Genomic DNA, 24,994 nt, shown 5'->3' with positions numbered 1-24,994 from the left:
AAGGCTCCAGAGGTATTTTAGTCACTTAAGAAAAAAGTTAAAAGCTTTGGTGAGGTCACAAACAGTCATGCAGTGATTGTTGCTCTTCCATGTATTCAATGTTGTAAAAAAATCCTTGATTATCACATATTATGTCACTTTTATTATATGAACATTATTATATCTCCGGCCTGTCATTTTCTCATATGAACAAGATAATCCAAGCTTTAGAGTTTCAGAAGAAATACCATCGGCTCTAGAGGCCTCCGTTCTCATATTGCCTTTTCAATTTCAAGTCATTTCACAACACACTGGCAATGATAATGCTGAGAATGCACACGTGCTGTGAGATATGACTTCAAGACACGTATCGAAGTCTTAGGTGAGGAGATTCTTTGAAAGATTCCACACAATGGATGCAGAGTCTTTTCTGCACTCAAGAAACTCCATAGTTCCACTCTCAGCAGGGAAAGCCTTCAGTATTTTAGACCCTTCATAGTCTTAATACTGCTGCATTTGCAAATTAGTTCCTGGATCTCCTGCACTCTTTCCACCCACCATCTGTTCCTTAGGTCATAAGTTTGTAATCTTGGACCTCTGCCTTCAGGCTCCTATAAAGTTATTTTCTCCCCATGAGACGTGCAGCTTTCAAGAATGACTTGTGTTTTGTGTTAGCTCACTGATGTCCTGGTCATTCTCAAAGTAATACATGTTATCTGCCAGAGGGCAAGAATATTTTCATTGCTGCTAATTATGGTGGAATTTAGAGCAGTTCAGGTATTTGAGAGTTGACAAATTGTCTACCAGGTGTAAACCGACAAGAGCTTTCTTTGCAGGGTCCTTGAGATCATTGATTTCCTTCCATTTTTCATACAATGTTTTTGTTGCTGCTGGTGTTAGCTGAAGTAACAGAACAGATTAGGCAGTGGTTAGCCCTGTAATCTTTGGCACTAGCGATATCCTTGGGATCACAAAGTTCAAAGTAAATTTATGATCAAAGTGTATATTTGTCACTATATACAACCCTGACATTCAATTTCTTGTGGGCATAGTCAATAAATCCGTGAGAATAATAACCATTATAGAATCAGTGAAAGCCCACACCAACTTGGGCATTCAACCAGTGTACAAAAGACTACAGTGTAAAACCCAAAATGAAAAAAATTGTAATAATAAATATCAACATCAGGAGATGAAGAGTCCTTGAAAGTGAGTCCAAAGGTTGTGGAATTATTTCAATGATGGGGCAAGTGAGGTTAAGTGAAGTTATTCCCTTTGGTTCAAGAGCCTGATGGTTGAGGGGTAATAACCGTTCCTGGATCTTGCAGTTTAAGTTTGAGGATCCTGCACCACTTTCCTGATGAGAGAAGAGAGCATGACCTAGGTGGTGGGGGTCCCCAATGATGGATGCTGCTTTCCTATGACTACGCTTCACATAGGCGTGCTCAGTGGTAAAGTACTATATCCACTACTTGTAGGATTTTCCATTCAAGGATATTGATGTTTCCATAGCAGGCTGTGAGGTTGTCAGCGAATATATTCTCCACCACACATCTATAAAAGTTTTAGATGTCATGCCTAATCTTCACAAACTAAGCAGAGGCAGGAATTTAAATTTGCTGACCCTCTCCATCTCTGATCCCCCAGTGAGGACTGGCTCATGGACCTCTGGTTTCCTCCTCCTGAAGTCAATAATCAGCTCCTTCATCTTCCTGACATTGAGTGAGAGATTGTTGCTGCGGCATCACTCAGCCAGATTTTCAATCCTCCTCCTATATGCTGATTTATCACAACTTTGATTCTGCCTACAACAGTAGTGTTGTCAGCAAACCTAAATATGAGAATGGAGCTTTGCTTGGCCATAGTCATAAGTGCAAAGCAAATAGAACAGGGGGCTAAGCACACAGGCTTGTGGTGCACCTGTGCTGATGGAGATTGTGGAGATGTTGCAGACTGGGGTCTGCAAGTTAGAAGATTGAGGATCCAATTGCACAAGGAGGTATTGAGGCCAAGGTCTTGAAGCTTAGCGATTAGTTTTGAGGGGGGATGATAGTATTGAATACAAAGTTGTAGTTGATAAGAACATCCTGACGTATGCATCTTTACTGTCCAGATGGACCAGGATTGAATAAAGAGCCAATGAGGTAGCATCTACTATAGACCTGTTGCTCCAGCAGTCAAAATGGAGCAGATCCAAGTTGCTTCTTAGACAGGAGTTGATATGTTTCATCACTAACCTCTCAAAACACTATTGCTGTAGATGTAGATACTACTGGATGATGGTCAATGAAATAGGTTATCATGTTTTTCTTAGGCACGTGTAAGTGAAGACTGCTTGAAGCAGGTGGGTACCTCAGATCGCTGAAGAGAGAGGTTAAAGATCTCAGTGAAGACTCTAGCTAGTTGATCATTAGCAGAGATCTTTAGTACTTGGCCAGGTACCATCTGGGTCAGCTGCTTTTCATGGGTTTACCCTCCTGAAGGATGCCCTCACATCAGCCCCAGACTGAAATCACAGAATTATCAGGGCTGTGGGAGTTTGTGATGCTTCTGCCATGTTTTGACAGTTACAGCAAGTATAGAAGGCATTGGGCTCATCTGAACTCGAAGTCCTGTAACCTAAGTCACTTAATTTTACTTTAACAGGTGATAGGTTACAGGTGTAACAGTCCTGCCACAACTGTCAAGCATCTTTCATTGATTCAAGTTTAACCCAGAATTGCCACTTCACCTGCGAGATGGCTTTCCAGAGACCATATCTGGACCTCCTGTAACTTTCTTGGTCAATGGACTTGAATGCCTCTGGCCTGCCCCTCAGTAGATTGTGGATCTCAAATTTCACCCAGGGATTCTGATTTGGGAAGGCAATGACTTTGTAGGGACACACTCACCTACAACTGTTTTAATAAAGTCTGTAACAACCATGACATTTTCATTCAGATCCACAGATGAACTGAACACGGCCCAGTCCACCAACTTCAAGCAATCCCATAGCCACTCCTCCGCCTCACTGACCAGCTCTATATTGTCCCAATCTCTGGAGATTTGCTCTTTAGTCTCTGCCTGCATGCAGGTGGGAGGAGGGCAGCCAAGCAATCCAATTCACCAAAATGCTGTCTGAGCATAGAACAGTAGGCATTCCTTATCTCAGTAAAAGAGTGGTCTAGTGTGTTGGGACCTCTAGCGCCACAGGTTATATGCCCATGGTAACTGAGCAGGGTTTTCTTCAAACAAGCCTGGTTGAAGTCCCCAACTATGATCTGAAATGCATCAGGATGGACTGTTTCTAGTTTGGAGATGGCATCATGCAGTATATTCCAGAGGACTGCAAAATTGCAAATGTCACTCCACTCTAAGAAAGGAGGGATGCAGCAGAAAGGAAATTATAGACCAGTTAGCCTGACCTCAATGGCTGGGAAGATATTGGAGTCAATTGTTAAGTCTGAGGTTAGGGAGCACTTGGTGACACAGGACAAGACAGGACAAAGTCAGCATGGCTTCCTCAGAAGGAAAATCTTGCCTGACAAACCTGTTTGAATTCTTTGAGATTAAAAGTAGGATAGATAAAGGAGATGCAGTGGATATTTAAAATTTGGATTTTCAACAGGACTTTGACAAGGTACCACACACAAGACTACTTACCAAGTTAACAGCATTGGCTGGTTGGTAGGAGGCAGTGAGTGGGAGTAAGAGGATCCTCTTCTAGTTGACTGCCAGTGACTAGTGGTGTTCCGCAGGGGTCAGTGTTGGGATCACTTTTTATCTGTGTATCAATGACTTAGATGATGAAATAGATGGCTTTGTTGCCAAGTTTGCTGATGATATGAAGATTGATAAAGAGGCAGGTAATTTTGAGGAAACAGGAAGGCTGCAGAATGACTTGGATTAGGAGAATGGGCAAGAAAGTGGCAGATGAAATACAATGTTGGAAAATGCATGGTCATGCACTTTGGTAGTAGAAATAAATGTGTAGACTTTTTTTAAAACAGGGAGAAAATCCAAAAATCCAAAATACAAAGGGACTTGGATGTGCTTGTGCAAAACACCTTAAAGGTTAACTTGCAGTTTGAGTTGGAGGTGAGGAAGGCAAATGCAATGTTGGCAATCATTTCAACAGGTGGAGAATACAAGAGCAGGGATTTGGTGCTGAGGCTTTAAGGCATTGGTGAGGCCTCACCTTGAGTTTTGTAACAATTTTAGACTCCTTACCTAAGAAAAAAATGTTCTGGCATTGGAGAGGGTTCAGAGGAAGTTCACAAGGATGACTCCAGGAAAAGGTCATTATGAGGAACGTTTGATGGCTCAGGGTCTATACTCTCTAGAATTTAGAGGGATGGGGGGGGGGGGGAGTCCCACTGAAACTTTTTGTATGTTTAAAGGCCTAGACAATAGGTGTGAAAAGGATGTTTCCGATGATGGGAGAGTCTAGGACAAGAGGGCACAGCCTCAGGGTAGAGGGGTGTCCATTTAAAACAGACATGGAGAAACTTCTTTAATCAGAGAGTAGTGAATTTGTGAAATTTGTTACTACAGACAGCTGTGGAGACCAGTTCGTTGGGTGTATTTAAGACAGAGATTGATAAGTTCTTGATTGGCGACTACATCAAAGGTTACAGGTAAGAGGCCAAGGAGTGGGGCTGAGGAGGGGAAAAAGGATCAGCCATAATTGAATGGCAGAGTATACTTGACGGGCCAAATGGTCTAATTCTACACCAACGTCTTATAGTCTTATCTCAAGCGCTTGATTATAATCAGCCGCCGGTGGTATGTAAACCGTGGGCAGGATTAAGGAGCACTTTCTAGGTAAATAGAATGAATGGCATTTGATCGTTAGGTGTTCAACATCAGGGGAACACTAGTTAGACAAAACCGTCACATCAAGCCCTGAGTTTATCATGAAAAACACCTCCACCTTCTGCCTTTCGGAATCAGTACAGATGTTCCTGTGAGTAAGCCGCCTTCAGGTCTGATCGCCGTATCTGGCATGCTGCAAGTGAGCCATGTCTCGATTACATACCGAATAGAACAATCTCTCATTTTCCTCTGATACAGCAATCCTGCCCTCAGGACCTCAAGTTTCCTCCCCAGTGATGAAGGTCTCATTCCTCAGTTTCATCCTGGCTTGAAGTCTTACCTGCACCCCACACCCCCCCCCCCCCCCCAAGTTTCGCTTCCAGCCATGGCAATGAACCTTCATCCACTTAAGGTACCATGCCTTCTCGCTTGAGAGTTAAGTCCACCAAGTCCTTCAGAAGATCATGAAATCTGTAGTTCATTGTTGGTTTAAAAGTACATTGCTTACAGGGAAAATACATGTGTAGACTCAAGTGACTGAGTAATTCAAAAAGGGTACTGTATATTTAGAAGTATTTTAGGAGAACATAGAATGTCACCAGTCTCGTTCATATTTGACAGGAAAACCCAGAGTTAACCCTTCTAGCTGAAATACCACTTCCTTGTCTTTGATATGTCTGTCTTCTGCTAGTAATATCTCACTCAGGGCAGCAATATTAATATCAAAGCATCCAAGTTCCCAAGCTCTGAGACCAATCTGATATCCAAGTCTGTCACTGTTGCGATTTTCCATCAGGCTCTTAACACATCAAGAGGAGTGGGTCAAAGGCACTTATTCACAAGTCATTTTAATGCAAGGTGCCTGATGGAAAATCACTTAGCTCAATTTTTAAAGTGAGATCTCAGTCTAATAGCATGGAAGTCCATGGTGACTGGACACTAAACCACTGAATCCTTATTAAATGCACATGTGGAGATGGGCCTAGAAACCAACACACTTTTCCTCAGCTATCCACCAGTATCTCCACTTCTTCAACTTTATTCACCCAGTCGAAAGCCCTTTCCTCTAGTCCCAAGAGCAGCAGCAAGGAAAGGCTCCCTCCCACCCATCTCTCAACCATTCTGCCGATACTGAGTATAGAGTCCCAAGTATTTGCAGACAGGAAGCTCAGTTGCTTTACCAATTTGGGAAGGTTGGATTCAGCCTAACAAGGGAGGTGTTTAACTTCTGTATAGAATGCAAGGGTAACCCCTCATCCAATACAGCCTGGAGGGACAAACCCAGTTTCTACCTGCCTGCTACCTCAATTCTCCATCTCATGACCCCTCCTGAACCTCACTGCCTGAATTAGACACATTAGTCTTACAGGTTCAATGAATTCAACAATTTCAAATGATCGGCCAGTTCAATCTTTTGTGTCAATTCCCAATTCTATTTCTTGCTCCGTCACCTTTCTTGGTAATTGCGAGTTGTCTTCCCCCTTTCACTCCTTACCCACCAATTTTTCCCCCCTTTAGCTTTTACATTCTTTTAGCCAGCTTCGCTGCCACCTTTACCGTTTCAACAATGTTGTCCATATTGCACAGTATATACTCCATGTTTTTGCCACCATTCCTGTTTGTGATTTTAAACATTTTTGATTGCTAACTTTTTTTGATTGCTAAACATCAGTGCAAAATATTATCTTGTTTTCACCACAGTTGCGATTGATTTGCTAAACACATTTGGACAAATTACTGGGAAATTAAACAGAGCTTGCAATCTCAATGAGAATTCAGTGCTTCACAGATCTGCTAGCTACAAATCACAAACTTAAATATTTTCCAGCACAGACCGGATTGTCACAGGTTTCAAGTCCAAGGAAACAATCCCATCAAATACACTAAACACAACATAGGATCTATTATGTACAACTGTCAGAGCTCTTTTTTCCAGATCAAGCCATCAATGGACCTAACCCTATGTAATTCTCTTCACACTTTCTCCAGGAGCATTTGATGACATACCTTACAAAAACAGGATAGGCCCTTTAGGACCAATGAAATACTACAGCTTAAAACATGTTGGGTCCTGATAACACTTGGGAGTCAAAAGCAGAAACAAGACGGCAGGCATCAATTCGAGTGCAACTGCTTTGATGGCTCAATTCAAAACTAGGTGATCAGAGCACAGGAAAGTTTACTGCTGCTGGCTGTATAATACAAGAAATATGGTATGAAAAAATTAGGGGAAGCCTTATGCCAAACTGCACTGCTGAAATAACTGCAGTTTAAAATGAAGTGCTAAAATATGCTTGAATCTTCCTGGACACTAGAGAAGAAAGTCTCTTTTACTTAAATCAGTTTCCCAGTGTTGAGTGAGTGAATGTTGAGTTATGAATGGACAGTCTTAGCCAATAAAGCAGCTGAAAGAAACTACCGTATTCCTGTAGGATGAATCTTCCTCAATCTGCTATAACCCACCAGAACACTAGAAGACCACAATCAGGCAGTACGAATCAGGTGACTTAAACCTTTGTTTTTTCTTAGGGTCTGTATCTGACACCACCTTTAAGCACTGACAACTTGTATTTATAGATGCATCATGAAAAGAATGCAATGGGATGACCAGCAACTGAAGTTCTGTATGCAGAAAGTATTCGACAATCCAAAACCACCAACTACTGATAGACATTACATCCTTCCTGTTATCAAACTGTTGCTTTTTTTTTGCAATTGAACCAGTAGAAAATTTAATCCTGTATATTTGAACGCTTAAACTACGTTCAGATCAGGCTGGCTCAAGGAGAGATGTGTTCTAATGCATGATTCTTTTTAAAAATGCACAATAATTGTTTATGATAAAAATTGTACGAGTTCACAATGATGCTATAAACTCAAGCATGTGGGGAATATTTTTAGTCCCATGCTTTCTGGAGTCCAAAAATACATAATTTGATTAATATCCATTGAAATACAAAAATAGGCCTGGTGAACTCTCAGCATCAGAAACAGCAAAACTCTAAATAGTTACCCTACTTGTTTGTTGACATTTACTCATGTGTTTACAAAGATCTAATAAAAGGAGATGCAACACCAGTACACAAGGGTAACAAGCACACAAACTGTTTTTAAAATATTCTACAGTCTTTCAAGTTACTACAGCGAAATTTAGCAAGTTCTAAGTTGAACACAAAGCTGGTTTCCCTATAAACCACCAAAACTTGATCCACAATGCAAAGCATCCTCTGAAGCAGCACGCAACCTCACAGGCCTGCATATTGCACCACAAAAGAAAAATTCATTGTTATGGACCTACTTTAGCCAGGCACAACCTTTCAACAGAAAAACTACTAATCAAATTTTAACTAAAATGCAAGATATAACCAGAGAGCAACTTAAAAATAGCTCTTTTAACCCCTGCAGTTAGTAGAAGGGGAGCCATGTGAATATAGATGACATAACATGGCACAACTCGTATCTAATTATCCTTCATGCAACCCACATATTCACCTTTGCTGGATCTCAGGTGCCATATTGAATCCGTTCCTCAAAGAGCAAGTTGCCACCAATTGTTCCCCCACCCAGAATTTTCTGCTTCATTGAAGAGGCTAAATTCTTCAATCCTACTGGTGTTGCTGCAGCACTTTCTAGCTGCTAGCTCTTGGAAAGCTAAAAAAAAACAATTAATTTAGCTTAATAGTGGCAAACCACTGAATACATTCTGTTCTTTCCCAATTGCTCCTTCATTAGAATCTTTCTGAGCTCAGGCAGAAATGTCCGAATGAATTCCAAATTTGAGCTTTCAGCCAGCATTTGGCTTTCTTTCCCAAAGCACAACTTTTCACCTAAGTGCAACAACTTCAATCTTGTCATCTTTAAAAACAAATTGATTTGTTCAGAAAAGGTTCAACAGCAGACTCATCAAGAGGCCCCACAGTTACTGCTCAGTCTTTGCCAATGTACAACACCTCTAAGAATGTAAATTAAGCTTGAGGGATAAATACAAATTGGAAGTGCCAAGACAATAAAAATAAGCAATGCAAATGAAAACTTAAGGACTGTAATTAAACATAGAATGGAGAAAAGCTTCAGCTTGTACAAAGTACCCAGCAGTTCATTCCAAGATTTATTCTTACTTTCTCTTCATGCCACTTCCCAACTTTTTAAACCAATCTCCACTAACATCTTTTGTCAGCTAGTTTAGTGGATACACTTTCAACTGAGTCAGATGGTCCAATCAAAAATACTCCACTGGTACACCAAAACTACCATATTCCAATCAAAACAAGCCACATTACAATATTCCAAAGAAAAACAAAAATTTATTACCGTAGTATAATCTAAAGGGTGACACAGTAGTGTGCTAACGTAGTGGTTAGCACAACGCTTTACAGTACCAGCAACCCGGGTTCATTTCCCACCACTGTCTGTAAGGAATTTGTACATTCTCCCCGTGACCATGTGGGTTTCCTCCATGTGCTTCGGTTTCCTCCCACAGTCCAAAGACATAATGGCTGATAAGTTAATTAGTCATTGTAAATTGTCCCTTGATTAGGCTAGGATTAAACAGGGGGATTGCTGGGCAGCACGACTCAAAAGGGCTGGAAGGGCCTATAACATTTTAATTCCTTGGCCTTTTACCAAACAGTAGGTCAAAATAAATTTCTTCACAGTGGTTAGCTCACATCATGTCCAACCTTGCTTTTCAAAGGCACCTTAAAAGTTTCATTTCCCCTACCCCAACTTTAAATTTCCTGTTTTGCAAAATGCAACAAGGCGTCTTCAAAACTCAGATTTTATTTATCACATGAAAGTACAGGTTGCTCCTTCCTTTCTCCCTGAAGAAATTAGTTACCAGGTAGCAATGCATCTAAAAGGCAAATCTGAACCATCCAACTGTGCATCTATGGAGCCAAAGATTTTGCAGATGCTGGTGCATCACACACAAAATGCTGGAGGTACTCAGCAGGTCAGGCAGTGTCAATGCAGGGAAATGAACATGGGCCAGAGACCCTTTATCAAGACTGGAATGAGAAGGTAGAAGCCAGAATTAAAAAAGTTTGGGGGGGGGGAAGAGGAGCACAAGCGAGCAGGTAATAAGTGTACTTCAGTGAGTGGGGATGGTAAGAAAGTGGGGGAGGGATGGAAAAGGGAATATTTCAGAAACTGGGAAGAAAGAGCTGATAAAGAAATCCAATAGGACAGTAGACCATGAAATAAAAGGAAGAAGGTGAGGAAACAGGAAGGTGGTAGTGTTTGTCAGGTCTCATGAGGGCAGGGAAAGAGTAAGAGGTGCAAAGGTGCCAGAGGGATAAGGAAAAAAAGGAGGGGAGGTTTTACCAGAAGTTAGAGAAACCAATGCTGATGTCTCGAGATAATTTTGCTTCTAGATTTTCAATGTGACAAATTATACACTGAAAAGTTCAATATAAAGGTTTGTAAAATTCCAAATAGCCAAGAATATGAACTACAACCTTGAAGTTTATAACCTGAAATTGAATAAATGCCTAAACATTTATAAATCGATTTAATTCCTGGAGTAGGTCAATTAGCGATAACTATATAGCCTGTTTGCTTTCCAAAAACCCGCCCCAATGTTTGTTAATTTACGCCACAAGGGACGATATTAATTACCGCTTCCCCAACTTTCTTTTTGCTTTTGCCTCAACATCAGCCACAAACCAGGTCCACTGCAGCACCCGTCAGCATTCGGAGCGTATTTTAATCCCCTGCGCCAGCTCTGTTGAAGCACAACTCACTACCAGAATCAAGGAAGGGTCAAGAATAACTTAAAAAAAGTGCTTAAATGTCACAATTCACACACCCGCAGTGCGAGGAACAATTAAGCCTCAGCTGATGGCGGTAAAAGGTTTTATTGATGGGCGTAAACAGTACATGTCTATGACCCGGTGGGAACCGACGCCGATGACCCTACCTATAATCCAGGAGACAACGGGACGAGATGGAACAGAGGGCGGGGCACATTGTGCAATTAGGACCGGTGGTGGGGGGGGCCTAATACGGGCGGACCCCACTCATTCAGCGACCCCACCGACGCGCCCTGACAGCCGACCCGAGGGGGACAAGACGGTACGCATTCTAACCTGGACCCGACCCCCTCCCACCGTAACCACCACCTCGTATCAGACTGATGCTACTGGCCCGGGTGGAACAGCCCAGCGTCATTTACCGGCACGGCTGAGTCGAGCGGCGTCGCCTCAGCAGCTCGCCACAGGTCGGTAGATCTCCTTCCTCTTCTCGCCCCGCCGCCCTCCAGCAGCCTCGCTCTCGCCCACGGATCGCAGGAGGCGTGGCTCGCGCGCGCAACCTCCCCACCAGCATTCCCGCCAGGCTCGACGTCACTTCATTGGCAGCCGCCTGCACCAATCGCTCCCCTCCGTCGTTGGTTCTCAAGGCTCGCGTCCGCCCCGCTCGCTTCTCTCCACACGCCCCCGCAGACCGGATGGAAACCAACCAATGGCAGGGCAGGTTGTGCGAGAGAGGCGGATTCGGACAGGGGAAGAAGGCGCATGCTCAGTACTACAGATTTTTTTGCGCAAGAAGGTTGAATCCAGCGAGGGAGGGTCCCTGGACTCTGGTGCGCCCTCTGTAGGTTGTATTAACTCGTACAACCGACGAGAAGGCTCAGTGTGAGTTTATGCAAGTTTGTGTGTTTCCAAGCTCCCAGAGAAAGATGGACATCAGTCCCATTCTGCGCTCTCTACCCCCTACAAAATATCCCTTCCCAAATGTATGGAATTCTCTTCAGACAAAAAATATTGAAACTGCTTCTATTGTGGAAATCCATGTCATGAAAAGTCTATGAAAATGGTTCATGAATTCTGATTCTGAAATTGTACAGAAGGCATGCACTTAATGATTCAAAATGATTCCAGCATTTTACTTGTTGCTCTAGATTCTAGCAGCTGAAGTCACTTGTGTTCCACTCACAAATTAATCATCTTTGTAACTTACACTGGTGAGCATATCCAGGATAAGCGGACATGGTTTCAAAAAGATCTCACATTGCCGTGAACTTTTAGAATTCACTGCCTCGGAGAGTTATTAAGGTGGATTCAATGAATAAAGTCAAAGATCGACAGACATTTGAATTAAAGAAAGGTTTGAAGACAGTGTATGAAAATTGTGTTGAAATCAAAATTGGATCAGCCAGGATGTTATTGCATGCTTCAGCAAGATTAAGATCTAATAGCTCCTCTTAAACGGTTATGTTCATGATCACTGCTGCATTGACATCTCCCCATTTTTTATAATGACAGCAACATTTTAATTCATTAGTTCATTCATTTATTGAGAAACAGCACAGAGTAGGCCCACCTGGCCCTTCAAGCTATGTCAACCAGCAACCTCCGATTTAACCATAGTCTAATCACAGGACAGCTTACGATGACCAGTTAATCCACTAACCGGTACATCTTTGGACTGTGGGCAGAAACCAGAGCACCAGGAGGAAACCCATGCAGTTAGGGGGAGAACATACAATCTCCTTACAAACAGCGGCAGGAACTGAACCCGTGTTACTGGTACTGTGCTAATCACTACGCTACCGTGGCAACCAAGAACCCGATTCACATCCTCCGCTTATCCTTTTGGTCCCAGTTAGGCATTCCTCTTTCCTCAGCCACTTGCTCTTTAATACTGATAAAACGTATCTCGATTTTCATTATGAACAGGAAATGCTGAAAGCATTCGGCAGGTCAGGCAACATCTATGGAAACAGAATTGGCGTTTCATGTCCGCGACCCTCCATCAGAACTGAAAAAGGGGGAAAAAAACATGTTTTTATCAACACACACAAAATGCTGGAGGAACTCAACAAGTCAGGCAGCATCAATGGAGGAAAATAAGCAGTCGACATTTTGGGCAGTGACCCTTCATCAGGACTGGAAAGGAAGGGGACAGAAGCCAGAATAAGAAGGTAGGGGAGGGGAAGCTGATAGTTGAGATCAGCTGAGGGGGAAGGTGGGTCGGTGTTGGGCGGGGGGAAGAGGTAAGAAGGTGGGAGGTGATAAGTGGAAGAGATAAAGGGCTGAAGAAGAATGAATCTAATAGGAGAAGTCAGTAGATCATGGAAAGAAGAGGGGAAAGAGAGGGAGGTGATGGGCAGGTGAAGATGAGAGAATGGGTGACAGGAGAACCACAATAGGGAATGCAAAAAGGGAGGGGAGGGGAGGGGAAGAAGTTACCAAAAGTTAGAGAAATTGATGTTCATGCCATCAGATTGGAGACTACCATGACAGAATATAAGGCATTGCTCTTCCACCCTGAGTCTGGCCTCATTATGGCAGCAGACATGTCAGAGCGGGAATGGGAAGTTGGAATAGGTGTCCACCAGGAAATCCTGCCTTTTTCCAGCAGACAGAGGAGTCCTTATACCTCCTCTGGCACCATCATTTGGGGCCCCAAATACCCCTACTAGGTGAGGCAACACTTCAACTGCGAGTCTATCAGGATCATCTATTGTATCACCGCGGTGCTCTCGGTGTGGCCTGCTCTACATAGGTGAGGCCTGACGTGGAAGGAGAGCTGCTTCATCAAGAACAAAAGGTGGCATTTCCTAGTCTGGAATCACAAACAGGCCAGACTCAGTAAAGGAAAAAGCAAAGGGCAAAAAGTAAATAGATTTGTAGCAACGATCTGCTAGTTTCACAGTCACCATTAACAAATCCAATATTCCTTAAAAGCCAAGATTTCTCTCATTAGCTGGCACGATAGGTTATGAGCCCACGGTTTTCAGATCTTGTAACTTCACACTTCCTTATGCGAAATAAATAGCCTTGTAAAGTTCAAAACTTTCTTTTTAATTGTTTACCATTCCACATTTCTGCAAAATCTGAAATTATGACCTATTAGTAAATATTGTATGCAGCATTTTTAGATTAGGTTATGAGGACACAGTCCTCTTTTATTGTCATTTAGTAATGCATGCATTAAGAAATGATACAATGTTTCTCCAGAATGATATCACAGAAACACAAGACAAACCAACTGAAAAACTGACGAAAACCACATAATTATAACATATAGTTACAACAGTGCAAAGCAATACTGTAATTTGATGAAGAACAGACCATGGGCATGGTAAAAAAAAGTCTCAAAGCCTCTCAAAAGTCCCATCATCTCACGCAGACGGTAGAAGGAAGAAAAAAAACTCTTCCTGCCATGAGCTTCCAGCGCCGCAAACTTGCCGATGCAGCACCCTGGAAGCACCCGATCACAGCCAACTCTTGAGTCCGTCCAAAAACCTCAAGCCTCTGACCAGCCCTCCGACACCGAGCACCATCTCTGCTGAGTGCTTCGACCCCGGCCCTGGCAACAGGCAACAGGCAATAGGCAAAGCCGAGGATTTGGGGCCTTCCCCTCCGGAGATTCTTGATCGCACAGTAGCAGCGGCAGCGAAGCAGGCATTTCAGAAGTTTCTCCAGGTGTTCCTCCGTGCTTCTCACGTCCGTCTCCATCAAATCAGGATTGTGCACAGCCCCTAGTTAACACATATGATATCATTTCCGAGCAGCCGCGCCGAAGATTTGTACACATATTGTATATTTTGTAACTTCAAAATATTAAATTAATTCAAAGGGAAACATAACAGTCCAGGAAAACAGGTGTAGTTCGTTCTTTACTTTAAGTGAGGCACGTGATAATGTATGCAACATATTTTTAAATGTAACCCGTAATTAATTATTTACACAAACAAGAATGCTTAATCAAAAAAATATATATACAAGATTTCTCAAAAATTATTGAAATATTAAATACACAATACACATACACTTAGTGGCCACTTTATCAGGTACAATAGTGGGTGTTCTGCTGTTGTAGCCCATCCATTTCAAATTTCAATGTGTGCATTCAGAGATGCTCTTCTGCACACCACTGTTTTAACCGAAGGTTTTTTGTGTTACTGTCACCCTTCCGACAGCTTGAACCAGTCTGGTCTTCCTCCTCTAACCTTGCTCATTAATAAAGTATTTTCCCCACAGACTGGATGCTCACTGGATGTTTGTGTTGCTTTTCACACCACTCTCGGTAAGCTCTAGAGAGTGCTGTGCAGGAGATCAGCAGTTTCAAACCACCCTGTCGGGCACTAACAATCATTCCACCGTCAAAGTCACTTGGATTGTATTTCTTCCCTATTCTGATGTTTGGTCTAAACAACAACTGAACCTCTTGACCGTGTCTGCATACTTTTATGCATTGAGTTGCTGCTACATGATTGACTGATTGTCAGGGCTGTAAGAACTCTCCTACTCCTCTTCAAAGTTGAGCTTCTGAATCTTTCACAACATATTGGGGTAAATAACACTAATATATGTCATCCAAAAGTGCAGTCTATTGCTTCATTAAAGCTGCAGTGTTGGCTGTCACTGATCTCAAGTAATGCGGATACAAACTGCAGGCTCCAATGTGGGTAAGAGCTAAGTGAAAGTTGTGATCTAGCCATTGATAAAATTAATGTCCTAAAGACAAAAATAACTAACACAGGCTCCTCTCAGAAACTGCCCTGCCTGCTGAATATTTCCAGCATTCTGTGTTTCCATTTCCACTAAGCTTTTTTTTTTGGACGGGGACCCTGGAAACATCGCAGGTGACCCGCTGGCACACAACAATTTATCCTGACATTCCACAGAACTAACAACAAAGTTACAGAGGTCGAGCTGGAGAACCTCCCTGGAAATTTTATCCCACACTGTTAGTATCTGAAAGGAAAACACTGCTAGCACTAAGAACAACATTAATAACTGCTCGCAGCAATTGTGATAATTGCTTAGAAAATGAATATATATTGAATAGATCAGAATTTGATGCCTTTAGGGAAGTGGGAGTGAGAGATACAGTGAATTAGGGTTTGGAAACTTTAGTCTGGTGATCTCTAAACTGAAGCAATTTACAATCAACTACTCAGAAATGAATAACTCAAGCCCTGATGCAAGCATCCCTTCCTCTGGATTGCATGCTTCCTGATACCTTCAAGCGAAAGTAAAAATGATCCTTTCTACTTCATATGTTCAATAGAAAGGCTCTGTCATCCTTCTGATGTCATCAGTTCTGTGTACCTCGTACAACAGGCACCAATGTGAGTGGTGCTCAGTGCTTCGTCCTCAGCCTCAATCATTTTTCTTCAGTGACGGTTTCAAAAGCAGTTCTGCAGCTGGATTATAGTTCTGGAGATATGAGATATGAACATTAGATTTTAGGTCAGGTTTCTGACAAGAATTTAGTTGAAGGATAAACATGTACATTTGAATTTAAAGTAACAGGCACAAAATGCTGGAGGAACTCAGCAGGTCAGGCAGTAGCTATAGAAAGCAAAAAAAATCTGGCTCCCTTGCCCTCCATTTCCAGTCCTGAAGAAGGGTTTAAGCCCGAAACGTCGGCAGTTTATTCCTCTCTAGCAACGCTGCCTGATCTGCTGAGTTCCTCCAGCATTTTGTGTGTGATACTCTGGGTTTTGAGCATCTGCAGAATATCTTGTGTTTATGAATTGAATTTAAATGTGTGCTTCATTGTCTTATGTTTTTGCATATACTGTATAATTTCTCTCTGGTGCTTCCTGCTCACTCCCCTCTCCCCTCTTCCTTCCCCTTGTCAGTAGTTGTCATTTCAACATTTGAATTCAGTGAATGAAAGAGTTACATTTAACAAAGTAATAATGATTGATTACATTAGGAAGGCAAATATGGATATTTGCTGCAGAACAAAACCATTTCCGTTTAATCTCTCTGCCTTTAATTAGCAGCTTCCGTCTTGCATTTGAGTCATTGAAATGAGTCATTCTGTGCTCTTTTCTGAGAACGAAACAACATATTTACATGGTCCTGTGCCATGTGTCTCAGAAACCTTCCAAAGACCTTCACTGATGTTTTTTGATATTATATATGAAGAAATGCTGAAACACAATTGCGAGATGAATGAACAGTTCACCTATTTCTTAATGGTGTTGATTTAGAAAAGGAGGTTGTTTCTGGGATGAGGAAATTACTTACTCTTTTCTGTATTCTGCTTTGAGATCTTTAATGTTCACTTGATCTAGCAAATAGAACTTGATAATTAAGTCTCATTAGAATGCATTAAAGGGGCTGTAGAAATCCAGAGGCAAGAGTCTACAAATGCTGGAATCTGGAGCAACTGCATCTGCTGGAAGAAATTGGTCTGATGCAGGGTTTAAACCCGAATAGGTGACATTTTTTTTCCTTGCACAAATGCTGCTGAGTTCTTCCAGCAGATTATCTGTCGCTGTAGAAATCCAGGTTGCTTATGCTAATCCTATCTCTAAAATGCTGTACACTTTCAGTACAATATTGTTATAGCTCTATGTGAATCCTTCAATAAGTTTTCAATTCCAAAACTTTGGACTCACACCAGTGAGCTACTAGCTGAAACAGCATATCTCTGGATTCCAACCTGATAGGTCAAATATCTTTTGTTCAGCATCACACTGAAGCTGATTTTTGATTGTATTATTTCCCCTGTCCCTAATCTGAATTTTGGGTACTTCTAAAAGTCTTCTAAAAATTGGTGTGCTTTGCTTTATACTTAATCTTGTGTTAATTTCTAATACAGGTTGAGTACCCCTTATCCAAAATGCTTAAGGACAGAAGTGTTTCAGATTTCAGATTTTGGAATATATAATGAGATATCCTCAGATCACCAACATTTCTGACTCTGAATTTATGTGCTACTGGTAAGTAAACTTTGTCTTACACTTGTTCATCACACATATGTTAGATTTTCATCAGAAACATCTTTGGCAAACTCATCAATAAGTTTCTCTGCAACACACACAAAAGTTGCTGGTGAACGCAGCAGGCCAGGCAGCATCTCTAGGAAGAGGTGCAGTCGACGTTTCAGGCCGAGACCCTTCATCAGGACCCTTCCTGGGTCTCGGCCTGAAACGTCGACTGCACCTCTTCCTAGAGATGCTGCCTGGCCTGCTGCGTTCACCAGCAACTTTTGTGTGTGTTGCTTGAATTTCCAGCATCTGCAGAATTCCTGTTGTTTGAATAAGTTTCTCTACTGCTTCATGATCAGCAGATGCTTTATCACCACAAATCTATATAAATTTAATTCCATGCCTTTTCTTAACTTTCTGTAACCAGCCTGCTGATTATTCACAATTACCTTCAACGTTCAATCCTTTGCTTATTTCATGATCAGCATACCGTTAAGTGGTATATGTTCACTCTGACACTGACGAATCCACTCTATCAATACACGATCGAGATCTTCCTTTTTCTGCTTTATCCAGTTTTTTTAGATTATGAGGACACTCAGTCCTTGTTTATTGTGATTTAGAAATGCATGCATTAAAAAATGATGAAATGTTCCTCAGGAATGATATCACAAGGAAGCACAGGACAAACCAAGACTAAAACTGACAAAACCACATAATTATAACATATAGTTACAACAGTGCAAAGCAATACCGTAATTTGATAAAGAGCAGACCATGGCCATGGTAAAAAAAAAGTCTCAAAGTCCCGATAGACTCATCATCTCACGCAGGCGGCAGAAGGGAGGAACTCTCCCCGCCATGAACCTCCAAGCACCGCCAACTTGCCGATGCAGCACCATTGGAAGCACCCGACCACAGCGGACTCTGAGTCCGACCGAAAACTTCGAGCCTCCGACTAGCCCCCCTGACACAGCCTCTCCGAGCACCATCCTCTGCCGAGTGCTTCGACCTCGCCCTGGCCGCCGAGCAACAAGCAAAGCTGAGGACTCGGGGCCTTCCCTTCGGAGATTCTGGACCACACAGTAGCAGCAGCAGCGAAGCAGGCATTTCAGAAGTTTCACCAGATGTTCCTCTGTGCTCTCACATCCATCTCCATCAAATCAGGATTGTGCATGGCACCCTACTTGACAAATAACAGACATCACCACTGGAGTGGCCAGTGCGAGCTGCGCCGCGCCCCCATTTTTCTAGTTTTTATTAAATTCTCTTCATTGCATGTGTGAGGTCACTTCTCAGAGCTTTCTGCAGTGTGAAGAGATCTGTGCATTGCCTGGGAACCTCCCCAGTGCCTTGTGGAATTTTCCATTTGTGACGCCATGTCAGATTTCAGAGGTTTGCAGATATTGGAATTTCGGATAAGGGGTACACAAACTTTATAATGAATCATTTGTCAATAATTGGCATTTGGGTATTATACAGAGGTATTTTCACTAAGACAATATCATAGGGGCATAAACTTGCCTCAGCAGTTTAATGGTATGGTGGAGTATTTGTTGTCTGTTGTATTCCCCTCAAGGCACAAAACAATAAGGCCAAACAGTCAAAATAGGAGTGGAATGATTAATGAGTCCTAAAACATCCATTAGCATCAGCAACAGTTCTCAAATTACTGTCTTGTTGCTGCTCCAAGTCTTTTCTGTCCTATCTTAGTATATTTCTTTACTTCTTTATTTAAGATGCTACACAGAGAAAGCAATAATCAATGCATTAGCAGAGACAATTAAACCTGATGAAAGTGATAAGCTAACTGACAATGCAGAAATACTGTAATCCCAATCTCTGTTCATTAATATTGTTGTTATGTTTAAAATTTTGAAAATTAATAAAAAGATTTGAAAAAAAAAGAAATACTTGGAGGATGTTCAGAGAGGTGTTGAAGGGCTGAATTGGATGTTATCAACGTGTACCTGAGGAAGGTTGTATTAGAGGAAGCAAGTTGTCGATGAGTCATCGTACCCTAAGTACTAATCAAAACCTGGACCTCTGTATCTCCCTCTGCAACTGGATTCTTGACTTCTTCACCGGGAGACCGCAGTCTGTGCGGGTCGGAAATAACACCTCCTCCTCACTGCCAATCAACACAGGCACATCTCAATGATGCATGCTGAGCCCCCTGCCCTACTCTCTCTACACAGTGTGGGTAGGCACACCTCAAACACCATCTACAAATTCACTGATGACGTAACTGTGGTTGCCAGGATCTCAGATGGTGACGAGGAGATTTACAGAGTGAAATAGGTCGGCTGGTTCAGCGGTGTCGCAACAACCACCTTGCACTCGGCGTCCGTAAGACCAAGGAAATGATTGTGGACTTCAGGAAGGGGAAACCAGGAAAAACACACCAGTCCTCACCGAGGGTCACCAGCGGAAAGGGTGAGCAGCTTCAAGTCATGGATAAGAAGGCGGATGCAAAGTACACGAGGTGCAAGAACATTATGCAGTTTATGAGTGGAGGGAGGGATTCTCTGCACGAAGGTTTAAAGGGAACAGATAGGATTGATGAGAGGATGCTAAAAGACGAATGTAGCTACATGTATTATTGGAGGTAGATGATAAAGGCAGATGAGACAGTTTAAGGAGCTAGTGATTGTGGGGGATTATCTTTGCTTACCAAGATGATCCTGGTCTAATAAGCTCTACTGGCCGATGAGAACAAGGGTCAAAAAAGCCTTGGTGTGCTCCTACCAAGTAAGTAGTTAAATCATTTGAGCACGCTTGAGATAAATGCAAATCAACACGCTTGGACTAAAGGGACCAGAACTGAGACAAGAACCAATCCGGGTACGAGTAAGGGCAATACTCGGGAAAAATAGTCATGGTGACAATGAATGAACAGATCATCACTACAGAAACTCGGTGTTGAATGGAGGGTTAGTTAAAGATATTTACTTAGTTTAATCTTTATTTAGAGATGAGCCATTTCGGCCAGTAACCCATCAATTTAACCTTAGCCTAGCCTAATCACAGGAAATGTTATAACTAACCTACTAACTGGCATGCCTTTGGAATGTAGGATGGAACTGTGGAGCACGTGGAGGAAACCCACGTGCTCATGGGAAGGATGTACGAACTTCTTACAGACAGTGCCAGAATTGAACTCTGAACACTGAGCTGTAATGATGTCGCTCTGACTGCTAAGCTACCATGGCACCCCCGCAGTATGAGGTGGAAGTTTGAAAGTGAAGCAATAAATGATTTCAAATGGAGTGCCGTGAAGGCAGAACAAAATGGCGCTTGACGGTGTTAAGGAATGCCATTAATAGGAGATATGAGAAAGAGGCTGAAGCTGACCAAATCACTTGTAGGAACTCCTGCCAGTAAGGATGCTTCACTCATGGAAAACAGGTGTCACTACTTGTGAGCCAAGTTCCTGTCGAGGGCAAGTTGAGAGTGCAATAAATCATGAACTGAGCCTTGAATGGCAAGCACTTCATTCACAGATCGACATATCCTGGAAAGTGATAGAGATGAATCCCCCGGCAGTTTAAGGATTAGTGGAGAAAATGATACAAGGAAATAGCTGGTAATTTTAGCCCCAGAGAGTGCACACAACGAGCAAGTCAGAAGGAAAGGAAAATGGGATATCTACAACTGCTGCAAATGAGGATATTCTAGCAAGTTCTTCGATGAATCCTGTGAAGAATGCCAAAAGAATCACAGGAAATATCTTTGGGCTTATCCAAGGAGATAATGATAGCTGAAATGGAGGCAGCAATGTAATAACAATAGTTTTGGGATTGAGTGAAGTAAAGAATCTTCAGAGGAGAAAAAAAAGAGGTGACATGATTGGACATGAATGGGAAGTAACTGGAAAAGGAGCCAAGAAGAAAGCACACCTACAATTTACTATTGGACTGTTAAAGTGATAGTCATTTTAAACTTCAACCAAGATCATAAACATGTGACCTCACAGGTCAATCTGATTTTGGAGAGGAGGTCCTTGGTGGTTAAGTCTCCCTTATTTTCTTTGGACAGTGTTCTCATGACTTTTGCAGCTGTCTGTTGAAGTTAAGATTGTAGTCAGACAAGTTCAACTTTAAATCTTAGGCCCGTTTTAAGGGCTGGCTGGGTTTTTTTTTCCAACAATAGCACTATGTTGCTATTCTCAAGAGTAAACAAGTAAGATAAACAATGCTGAAGGAGAAGATAATCTGAAAAACCATAAATCAGCATTCATTACTGTTCTTTTCCTGCCTGGGTGTCTTAATTTTGAATTACTTTACCCTGCTGGAAACTTGCCATCTCCAGAGTGCCCTTTCTTTGATCTTTATGGTTTGGTGTAAGTACATATTTCTTAGCCTGGATATGACTATCTAGCAGTAAGCCAACATTTTTTGCAATTTCCTGTAGCTTTAGAGGCACTATCCCATTAGATCTTTATAATGAGACTCAATGATGTCATGAGCCAAAGCTGAACCATTTTTACTGTCCTCTGTTTCCTTCAAATAGTCTTCCCAAAGAGAACTGTTTAAAACTGAGGGAAACATGGATGTTGACTCGACATTCTTCATCGTGGATTAAGGATTATTGGCTTTAGACAGGCAAAGTAATGTAAGAGACTCAGGTATTGTGGAAATATGTGAATATAGCAGGAGTTAATTCAAACAAGAGAAGAAGAAGGAAAATTCTGATCTCAAACCTTAGCTGCCTTGCAACTATACTCACTCATGGGGAAGGCTTTGGGAGTAAACCCCGAGGGAAAAATCTGAGGTTGGATTCCTTAAGGCAGTCCTACATTGAGTTCTCTGCCATTCCTTTGCGTTCATCAGGTGCATGGAGAAGGGGAGCTTGCTACATGGGCAACAGCTTGCTCTCCATATCGTACTGTCCAGGCTTGTCTGTCTAGACAGCTAGGATGCAACATCCATGGTTGACCCTGACCAACGGAGGCCTCACTCAATTCAAATCAGAACTAGTTTTCAGTTCATATTGTCAATTGCAAGCACTGTAGAAAACTGTCCTTTAAAGAACAGCACCATTAATATGGTTTGTGAACTGACACGACCCATTGAGATGTCTTTGTATGCATTAGGCTAAAATAAAGACGATACGTCAAACCAGGCATCGGAACTTACAGCTAAGTTATTTTGCATCAGTTTGTTGCAAAAAAGCTTCCAGACCATACTTACTTTGTCGTTTAGCACATCAACCTTGGTCTTAGGCATACTTGCTCTGTCAAAAATCGGGATATTTGTATCCCCAGGCAGTCAGCCTTCACAAAATTAGTTCTGAGCGTTTGGGTTCTCTGTCCTCAGAAGCTTTTAGACCATCGGTGCAAATTACTTTGTCCCAGCAAAGGTGTTTTAAGTGCCAGAGGTGTCTTATCAGGTACAGTTGTGTTCCCATTGTTTGCCTGATTCAAAATATTCAGCTAAACAATGTCAATGTAGCTACTGACTTTGTATTAAATTACTTTTGTGCTTAAAGTATAAAAGCCTTGATGTACCTTGAGCTTGGAAGGATACTGAGAAGGTCTCCAAGAGAATGACTTCTTGTTGTTATGAATAAAGACCTTCATATCTACCAGCTTTTCCAGTGATTTCATCAAAGTCACAACAAATAATTGGACCCCTTAGGGGACTATTGAAATCATGAGATTATGGTGAGGGCTAGAGACTTGTACTTTTGGGAATCGTCCTAAAACAAAAGAAATACATTTTACTATCATGTTTCTAACAGGAAATTATGAATCTATGTTCTGCTGTGTGACTTATTCTGTTGCAGCCTACATGGTTGTTTGGAGAAAATGTAAGGCATAAAAAAAAACAGGATTTTGGTGAACCTGCTGTTACACCCTTCATGTAATGCAACTGTTCTGCAAGATACGTATATCCCAGGAGAACACACACATCTGTCTCTATCCACCTGGTTAAGCAGACACTGCAAAGCTTTCCATATGAATTTCCAAGTAAACCCAATACTTCAGCCCCCTGGTGTCCACTCCTGTCCCTTGTGAAAGCAATGCAGAAATAATTATCCTGTGGGCAGCATAGACAAAATGCTGGAGGAACTCAGCAAATCAGACAGCACCTGTGGAGGGGAATAAACAGTTTTGAGTCAAACCACTTCATCAGGAATCCTGGTGAAGAGTCTCAGCCTGAAATGCCGATTGTTTACTCCCCTGACTACGTGCTCTCTGACTTGCTGAGTACTTCCAGCATTTTGTGTATGTTGCTCAAATTTACCAGCATCTGCAGAATCACTTGTGTCAATAATTACTCTTTGCTGCTCTCTCCCAATAGATCATCCTCTGCTTCACATTTTCTTTAAAAAATACAATGGCCTCTGCTTCAATCAATCACAGTGGAAAACAATTCTATTGTTCAAGTGTTTGTGTGGTCTGCTGTTTATGGGGAGACTGCTAGTGAAGACTTGAATGTGCATTGTATTCCTTCTTTTATCTACTTCTCGTTTCCCTGAATATCATAGGAAAATATGGTGCACCCAATAGAATTCCCATCTGCAGGATTTTGATTACAGCAGCACTGTGCTGTATTTGCTAAAACCAGAAGAAATATGAGCCTTCAAAAGGAAACAAGCTGCCAAAAATTATCGAGTAAAATCAGCTGTGAAAAGCATTCATGTCACAGCGTGGCTGGTCTTCCTCTAAGTGCTTGCTCTCTGTCAGTTGAAGTTCCTTTCCTCTTGGCTAAACTGAGTGCTATTCTTAAGAGCGAACGAGGCAGTTGCACAACACCCAAATGAGTCTTTCAGCCAAGAGAATAGCTAAAAGATGAATCACAACAGTTGGAGATGTCAGTGTCATACAGATTGGAAAAAGGCCCTTCAGCCCACCGAGTCTATACTGACTACCAACAATCCATTCCATTTTATTCTCCTTACGTTCTCACCAATTACCCCCCCCCCACCATCAGCAACAACCCCCCCCCACCCTGATTCTACTGCTCACCATAATACATTGAGATATAGGAGCAGAATTAGGCCATTTGGCCCATCGAATCTTCTCCGCCATTTCAACAAGGCTGATCCACTTTTCCTCTCAGCCCCAATCTCCTGCCTTCTCCCCATATCCCTTCAGGTCCTGACTAATCAAGAATCTATTAACCTACACATTAAATATACCCAATGACCTGGCTTCCACAGCTGCCTGTGGCAACGAGTTCCACTCTCTGGTTAAAGAAATTCCTCCTCATCTCCATTCTAAAAGACATCCCTTTACTCTGAGGCTGTGTCCTCTGGTCTTAGGCTCACCCATCAGTAGGAAATGTCCTCTCCACATCCACTTTATCAAGGCCTTTCAACATTTGATAGATTTCAATGAGGTCACCCCTCATTCTTCTGAATTCCAGTCAGTAGAGCCCCGGAGCCATTAAATGCTGCTCATATGACAAGCTTTTCATTCCCGAGATCATTTTTGTGAACCTCCTTTGGGCCCTCTCCTCACCTACAAACGTGGGTCAATTTACAGTGGACATCTGTGACCTATGAACCCACGGGTCTTTGGGGTGAGGGAGGAAGCCA

The 24,994-nt window shown here is 42.2% G+C and overlaps 1 protein-coding gene across 3 annotated transcripts in view; it reads right to left on the bottom strand.

Annotated features, from left to right (window-relative positions):
- The window catches only part of tmod2 (tropomodulin 2), a 78,755-nt gene extending 67,652 nt beyond the window's left edge, over positions 1–11,103 (bottom strand). For all 3 annotated transcript variants that reach the window (XR_010020159.1, XM_063065979.1, XM_063065981.1), the window contains exon 1: positions 10,946–11,103. The gene's annotated coding sequence lies outside the window, so the exon portion shown is untranslated. The remainder of the gene's footprint in view (positions 1–10,945) is intronic.
- Between the last annotated feature and the right edge of the window lie 13,891 nt (positions 11,104–24,994).

The sequence above is a fragment of the Mobula hypostoma genome, chromosome 13, assembly GCF_963921235.1.
Source record: "Mobula hypostoma chromosome 13, sMobHyp1.1, whole genome shotgun sequence".
Classification (NCBI taxonomy): domain Eukaryota; kingdom Metazoa; phylum Chordata; class Chondrichthyes; order Myliobatiformes; family Myliobatidae; genus Mobula; species Mobula hypostoma.
Note: the sequence above shows the minus strand (reverse complement) of the source record. Positions and strands in the feature narration are given on the sequence as shown.